Source organism: Triticum aestivum, chromosome 6B, assembly GCF_018294505.1.
Source record: "Triticum aestivum cultivar Chinese Spring chromosome 6B, IWGSC CS RefSeq v2.1, whole genome shotgun sequence".
NCBI classification, from domain to species: Eukaryota; Viridiplantae; Streptophyta; class Magnoliopsida; order Poales; family Poaceae; genus Triticum; species Triticum aestivum.
In genome coordinates, this window is record NC_057810.1 from 557,816,057 (window position 1) to 557,825,271 (window position 9,215).

Here is a 9,215-nt window from a genome sequence, read left to right on the forward strand (position 1 = left end):
AGAACCTAGTTTGTTAGTTTTCAAGAAAGTTTATGATCTATGCTTTAACATGTGAATAGCTTGTTACTTGATCATGAGAAGCTTTATGATATGATCTACTATTATCATATATAATGATGCTACAAAAATTAATTGAAATTATCATTGATCAAACTTCTGCACTTGCTAGCATTCCACATAAAAAACTTCTGTTTTTATCATTTACCTACTCGAGGACGAGCAGGAATTAAGCTTGGGGATGCTTGATACGTCTCCAGCGTATCTATAATTTTTTATTGCTCCATGCTATCATATTATCCATCTTGGATGTTTTACATGCAGTTATATGCTATTTTATATTATTTTTCCACTAACCTATTAACCTAGAGCCCAATGCCAGTTTCTATTTTTTCCTTGTTTTTGAGTTTTACAAAAAAAGTATACCAAACGGAGTCCAAATGACCTAAAAGTTTACGGTGACTTTTTATGGACCAGAAGAAGCCCCTGAAGCAAAAGAGTTGGGCCAGTGATACGTCTCCAACGTATCTACTTTTCCGAACACTTTTGCCCTTGTTTTAGCCTCTAACTTACATGATTTGAATGGAACTAACCCGGACTGACGCTGGTTTCAGCAGAATTGCCATGGTGTTATTTTTGTGCAGAAATAAAAGTTCTCGGAATGACCTGAAACTTCACGGAGTCACGTTTTGGAATTAATAAAAAATATTGACAAAAGAATCAACAGAGGGGGACTCACACCCTGTCCACGAGGGTGTAGGGCGCGCCCACTCCCCTCGGGCGCCCCCTGCCTCGTGGGTCCCCTGAACCTCCACCGACCTCAACTCCAACTCTATATATTCACGTTCGGGGAGAAAAAATCATAGAGAAGGATTCATCGCGTTTTACGATAAGGAGCCGCTGCCAAGCCCTAATCTTCCTCAGGAGGGCTGATCCAGAGTCCGTTCTGGGCTCTAGAGAGGGGAATCCATCGCCATCGTCATCATCAACCATCCTCCATCACCAATTTCAGGATGCTCACCGCCGTGCGTGAGTAATCCCATCGTAGGCTTGCTGGACGGTGATGGGTTGGATGAGATTTACCATGTAATCGAGTTAGTTTTGTTAGGGTTTGATCCCTAGTATCCTTATGTTCTAAGATTGATGCTGCTATGACTTTGACATGCTTAATGATTGTCACTAGGGCCCGAGTGCCATGATTTCATATCTGAACCTATTATGTTTTCATGAATATATGTGAGTTCTTGATCCTATCTTACAAGTTATAGTCACCTACTACGTGTTATGATCCGGCAAACCCCGGAGTGACAATAGTTGGGACACTTCCCGGTGATGACCGTAGTTTGAGGAGTTCATGTATTCACTAAGTGCTAATGCTTTGGTTTGGCACTCTATTAAAAGGAGGACTTAATATCCCTTAGTTTCCAATAGGACCCCGCTGCCACGGGAGGGTAGGACAAAAGATGACATGCAAGTTCTTTTCCATAAGCACGTATGACTATATTCGGAATACATGCCTACATTACATTGATGAATTGGAGCTAGTTCTCTGTCACCCTATGTTATAACTGTTGCATGATGAATTGCATCCGACATAATTATCCATCATTGATCCATTGCCTACGATCTTTTCACATATTGATCCTTGCTTATTTACTTCTCCGTTGCCACTGTTACGATTACTACAAAACTGCTACTGTTACTTTTGCCACCGTTACCGTTACTTCCATACTACTTCGCTACTAAACACTTTGCTGCAGATATTAAGTCTTTCAGGTGTGGTGGAATTGACAACTCATTTGCTAATACTTGAGAATATTCTTTGGCTCCCCTTGTGTCAAATCAATAAATTTGGGTTGAATACTCTACCCTCAAAAATTGTTGCGATCCCCTATACTTGTGGGTTATCAAGACCTTTTTCTGGCGCCGTTGCCGAGGAGCATAGCTCTATTCTCTGAGTCACTTGGGATTTATATCTGTTGATCAATATGAGGAATTTGAAAGATGAAAGAACCAAAAAATTTCCCTCCACTACGAGGGGAGGTAAGGAACTGCCATCTAGCTCTGCACTTGATTCTCCTTCTGTTTTGAGTAAACTTGCGACACCTACACCTGCTATTGATTCTGATATGTCGCATGTTATTGATGATGCCACTTCTACTATGCATGATGCTTATGATGATACTACTTCTGTGCTTGATAATAATGTGCCATTAGGTGAATTTCTTGATGAACAACTTGCTAGGGTTAGAGAGAATGAAATTATTGAAACTGATGAAATTAATGAAAGTGACGATTAAGATTCTCCCCCTAGATATGAGTTACTTGTTGTACCTGAGGGTTATGTTATGGATGAAGAAACTGCTAGAGACTTTCTTGCTTGCAATGATAGATATGATCTTAAGAAATTGTTAGCCAAGCTGAAAGAAAAGTCTTTGAATGTTAGAATGCAATATGACCCTGCTTTTGCTACTTCACCTATATGTGTTACTGATAAGGATTATGAATTCTCTGTCGATCCTAAGTTAATTACTTTGGTTGAATCTGGTCCTTTCTATGGCTATGAATCTAAAACTGTTGTGGCACATCTTACTAAATTGAATGATATAGCCACCCTATTTACTCATGAGGAAAAAATTCGCTATTACTATATTCTTAAATTGTTTCCTTTCTCATTAAAGGGTGATGCTAAGATATGGTTTAATTCTCTTGCTCCTGGTTGTGTGCGTTGTCCCCAGGATATGATTTATTACTTCTCTACAAAATATTTCCTCGCTCATAAGAAACAAGCTGCCTTAAGGGAAATATTTAATTTTGTGCCAATTGAAGAAAAGAGTCTCCCACAAGCTTGGGGGAGGATTCTCCGATTACTTAATGCTTTGCCTGATCATCCTCTCAAGAAAAATGAAATACTTGATATCTTTTATAATGGACTAACTGATGCTTATAGAGAACCTGGATAGTTGTGCTGGTTATGTTTTCAGGGAAAGAACTGTTGATCAAGCTGAATTGCTATTGAGTAATATATTGATTAATGATAATGATTGGACACTTCCTGAACCAACTTCAAAGAAAAGGGGTATTCTATTTCTCAGTCCTGAAGATATGCAAGAGGCAAAGAAATCTATGGAAGAAAAAAGTATTAAAGCTGAAGATGTTAAAAATTTACCACCTATTGAAGAAATACATGGTCTTGATAACCTGACACAGGTAGTAAAGGTAAATTCTCTCTATAGATTTGATGAAGGTGATATTCCTCATAATAAGTCTGCTAGTCAATGCTTGGATGAGTTTGATAATTTCATTGTTAAACAAGAAAACTTCAATGCTTATGTTGGTAGACAATTGAAACGTAATGCTTATATGGTTGAACACTTGAGTGATTATATGTCTAGAGTTAAAGGTGACCTTAAGCTTATTAGTAAACATGCATCCATTGTTACCACTCAAGTAGAACAAGTACTTAAGGCACAAGATGATTTGCTCAATGAATTAAATAATAAGAACAATGATAATGATGTTAGAGTTATGACTAGAGGTGGTAAAATGACTCGGGAACCTTTGTATCCCGAGGGCCATACTAAGAGAGTTGAGCAAGATTCTTAGAGAACTAATGTTCATGCACCTAGTCCTTCTAAGAGAAAGAAAATGAACAATGATAGGACTCTGCATGCTTCTAGTGAACCTGTTGTTGACACACCTGAGAATCCCAATGATATTTCTATTTCTGATGTTGAAACACAATCTGGTAATGAACATGAACCTAGTGATAATATTAATGATGATGTTCATGTTGGTGCTCAACCTAGTAATAACAATGATATAGAGATTGAACCTGCTGTTGATCTAGATAACCCACAATCAAAGAATCAACATTATGATAAGAGAGACTTCATTGCTAGGAGGCATGGTAAAGAAAGAGAACCATGGGTTCAAAAACCCATGCCTTTTCCTCCTAAGCCATCCAAGAGAAAGGATGATAAGGATTTTGAGCGCTTTGCTGAAATGATTAGACCTATCTTTTTGTGTATGTGTTTGACTGATATGCTTAAAATGAATCCTTATGCTAAGTATATGAAAGATATTGTCACAAATAAAAGAAAGATACCAAAAGCTGAAATTTCCACCATGCTTGCTAATTATACTTTTAAGGGTAGAATACCAAAGAAACTAGGAGATCCAAGAGTACCAACTATACCATGCTCCATTAAAAGAAACTATGTTAAAACTGCTTTATGTGATCTTGGAGCCGGTGTTAGTGTTATGCCTTTATCTTTGTATCGTAGACTTGATTTGAATAAGTTGACACCTACTGAAATCCCTTTGCAAATGGCTGATAAATCAACTGCTATAGCCATTGGTATTTGTGAGGATGTGCCTGTTGTGGTTGCAAACGTTTCTATTTTAACGAACTTTGTTATTCTTGATATCCCTGAGGAGGACACTATGTCGATCATCCTTGGTAGACCCTTTTTGAATACTGGATGAGCTGTTATTGATTGCAACAAAGGCAATATCACTTTTCATGTTAATGGTAATGAGCATACGGTACACTTTTTGAAGAAACAACCTCAAGTTCATAGTATCAATTCTATTGGAAAAATTTCAATGATTGCTATTGGAGGTTTTGAATTCCCTCTTCCTACTGTCAGAAAGAAATATGATATTCTTATTGTTCGGGACATGCATATCCCCGTAACCTAGTGTTATTCAAAAGTTCTCCGGTTTCATGTTATTCGGAAGAAGTTTGTTAACAAGACTTGATCAACCTTGTTAATGGATTCCTTTTGATGAGCATGAGATGGATGAAGTTAGAAAGCACAACCCTCTGTACCCTCCTTTTACTCTCTGTTATTTAGTTTAAATAAAGAAAAATTAGTATTTTCTGTCTATTTCTGAATTAACCGTGCAATAAAAAATACTCCAAAAATAAAAGTTCTCCAAATGCCCTGAAAATTGAGTATGATTTTTTGTAGAATATTTGAGAATTTCTGGCACTTAGAACACACCAGGGGGACCCACCATTTGGTCACGAGGGTGGAGGGCGCGCCCTACACCCCTGGACGTGCCCCCCTACCTCGTGGGCCCCACGTGGCCCCCCTCCACTTATTCCAGCACCCACACACTTCGTCTTCCTCCAGAAAAAATCATCCCATAGCTCAAACTCGTGTTCTTTCTTGTTTTGCTGCCATTTTCGATCTCCTAGCTCAAAGCGCCATTCACAAAACTACTTTGGGGGATTGTTCTTCGGTATGTGACTCCTCCAATGGTCCAATTAGTTTTTGTTCTAGTGCTTTATTTATTGCAATTTTTTTTCTGCTAAGGTGACCATGTTCTTGAACTTGCATGCCAAATTATATGGTCCAAAGTAGTTTTGATGCATGATATAGCCTCTAGGCACTTGTAGGAATAGTTGCTATCAATCTTGTTGAGTTTGGTTCACTTTTATTTGAGTCACTAAAATTTTCAGAAATTTTTCAGAGGAAGAAAATGATGAAGAGATTGTTGAGAGGCTCCTCGAGCCGAAGCTCGAATGATAAGCAGAATGAAGAGAATAAAAAGCCCAAGTACAATCTTCCCCGCACTGCAGAGGTTCGACCGTGCGAATGGCCTTGTGATGCATTCTTGAGAGCCGCCAGAATTTACGACGACTTTTATTATTTGGCTGAGAATGCAGGCATCACCGACTTCCTCCACGACCAGTGTGAACAGTATCTCCTACTCACTAATATTTTCGTGCAAAACTTTCATTTCCATGCTAGAAGATCACCACCTTCTGTGGATTTTTATTTATATGATGAGTTTAAGGAGATGTCACTTTATGATTTTTGTGGGGTTTGCAAGTAGCCCTTCAAGGGCAGCGGCGAGGAACCACATCCCAGTGATGTGGATGAATTTATTGATAGAATTGATGTAGGGGAAATGAGAAAAGTTTCAGATGCAAGGATTACTAGTGTACATTTTCCTGTTCTACGTTACTATGCAATATTTGCTAGTAGATGTTTAATTGGTCGCGGGAACAGTGGGAGCCTTAGTGCTCCTGACCTTGCTATTTTGCGACATGCTTTATTTCGTGATACAACTTTCAGTCTAGGCGTTATGGTTGCTAAACGGTTGAGTCCAAATCGTTCAAAGGGCCCCATTTTTGGAGGTATGTTTGCTTCACACCTTTCTAAACACTTTGAGATACCTATTAGGCATTATGAGAAAGAGGAAAGTTGTTGCCCACTATTTTCTTAGACTATAAGAGTATGGTAGCACATGATTTTATTGTTAAAGATAAGAAGAAGAGACTTAAATATAACTTGATATTTGGTAAAACTAATGGTGAGACTATTACCTTGCCTGCACCCTCTTTGTTTAATATACATTCAGGCACGTACCTCATCCTGCCCGAGGACATTTATGCATACTGGGAGCTGACACGAGTCCCAGATCCTAAGCCAGAGCCACCCCTTGATCCATATTGGGAGTCTAATTATCAGTGGGATCTGGAGGAGCTCGCTAACCAGTGGCACCCCGAGGACCCTCCTCAGTACACTAGAGAGGACCACTTTGATCCATGGGCTTAGACCAACTTAGGCCAGAAGCCTAAGCTTGGGGGAGTACGTATTTCTCACCGAGATAACATTCATGTTCACACACTTATTCTAGTTGTCGGTGTCATACTTTTTCATTGTATTATCCATGCTAGCTTATTTTCTTTTTCTGCTTCCTTCTTGTGTGTGTGAAAAACTTTGAGAAAAACAAAAAAAATTGGTTGTAGCTTTTAGCTAGTTTACTTCCATGCTTGTAGTACTACTATTAAAAGATAATCCAAAAAGATTTCTCGTTCTTCTTTTGCTTGTTGGGAGCTTTCCTGTGTAAATATTTTTATTTTTCTCTGAATTTCTTTTCTTTTCTTTGGGGGTCGATGCTACATCTTCAGCTTGCGTTGGTTTTCCTTGAAGAGGAAAGGGTGATGCAGCAATAGTAGCGTAAGTATTTCCCTCGGTTTTTGAGAACCAAGGTATCAATCCAGTAGGAGGCTCCTCAAAAGTCCCACCCACCTACACAAACAAACAAAGAACTCACAACCAACGCAATAAAGGGGTTGTCAATCCCTTCACGGCCACTTGCAAAAGTGAGATCTAATAGAGATAGTATGATAAGATAAATATATTTTTGGTATTTTATAATATAGATGCAAAAAGTAAAGATGCAAATAAAAGTAGATTGAAAGCTTATATGATAAAAGATAGACCCGGGGGCCATAGGTTTCACTAGAGGCTTCTCTCAGGATAGCATAAGTATTATGGTGGGTGAACAAATTACTGTCGAGCAATTGATAGAAAAGTGAATAATTATGAGATTATCTAGGCATGATCATGTATATAGGCATCACGTCCGCAACTAGTAGACCGACTCCTGCCTGCATCTACTACTATTACTCCACACATCGACCGACTCCTGCCTGCATCTAGAGTATTAAGTTCATAAAGAACAGAGTAATGCATTAAGCAAGATGACATGATGTAGAGGGATAAACTCAAGCAATATGATATAAACCCCATCTTTTTATCCTCGCTGGCAACAATACAATACGTGCCTTGCTGCCCCTGCTGTCACTGGGAAAGGACACCACAAGATTGAACCCAAAGCTAAGCACTTCTCCCATGGCAAGAAAGATCAATCTAGTAGGCCAAACCAAACTGATAATTCGAAGAGACTTGCAAAGATAACTCAATCATACATAAAAGAATTCAGAGGAGATTCAAATATTTCTCATAGATAAACTTGATCATAAACCCACAATTCATCGGATCTCGACAAACACACCGCAAAAAGAGTTTACATTGAATAGATCTCCACAAGAGAGGGGGAGAACATTGTATTTAGATCCAAAAAGAGAGAAGAAGCCATCTAGCTAATAACTATGGACCCGAAGGTCTGTGGTAAACTACTCACAACTCATTGGAGGGGCTACGATGTTGATGTAGAAGCCCTCCATGGTCGATTCCCCCTCCGGCGGAGCACCGGCGAAGGCTCCAAGATGGGATCTCGCGGATACAGAAGGTTACGGTGGTGGAAATTGTGTTTTGTTGGCTTCCTGGATGTTTTCGGGGTACGTAGGCTTATATAGGAGGAAGAAGTACGTTGGTGGCCGCCCGAGGGGCCCACGAGATAGGGGGCGCGCCTAGAGGGGGTGGGCGCGCCCTCCTGTCTCGTGGTCGCCTCGACTGCTTCTTGACTTGCACTCCAAGTCCTCTGGATCACGTTCATTCCAAAAATCACGCTCCCGAAGGTTTCATTCCGTTTGGACTCCGTTTGATATTCCTTTTCTTCGAAATACTGAAATAGGCAAAAAAAACAGCAATACGGGCTGGGCCTCCGGTTAGTAGGTTAGTCCCAAAAATGATATAAATGTGTAAAATAAAGCCCATAAACATCCCAAAGGGGTAATATAATAGCATGGAACAATAAAAAATTATAGATACATTGGAGACGTATCAAGCATCCCCAAACTTAATTCTTGCTCGTCCTCGAGTACGTAAATGATAAAAACAGAATTTTTGATGTGGAATGCTACCTAGCATAATTCTCAATATATTTTTCTTTATTGTGGCATGAATGTTCAGATCCAAATGATTCAAAATAAAAGTTCATATTGACATAAGAAATAGTGATACTTCAAGCATACTAATCAAAGTAATCATGTCTTCTCAAAATAACATGGCCAAAGAAAGTTATCCCTACAAAATCATATAGTCTGGCTGTTTCTCTATCTTCATCACACAAAGTATTTAATCATGCACAATCCCGATGACAAGCCAAGCAATTGTTTCACACTTTAGTAATCTCAAACCTTTTCAACTTTCACGCAATACATGAGCGTGAGCCATGGACATAGCACTATATGTGGAATAGAACGGTGGTTGTGGAGAAGACAAAAAGGAGAAGATAGTCTCACATCAACTAGGCATATCAACGGGCTATGGAGATGCCCATTAATAGATATCAATGTGAGTGAGTAGGGATTGCCATGCAACGGATGCACTAGAGCTATAAATATATGAAAGCTCAACAAAAGAAACTAAGTGGGTGTGCATCCAACTCGCTTGTCAACGAAGACCTAGGGCATTTTGAGGAAGCCCATCATTGGAATATACAAGCCAAGTTCTATAATGAAAAATTCCCACTAGTATATGCAAGTGACAACATAGGAGACTCTCTATCAT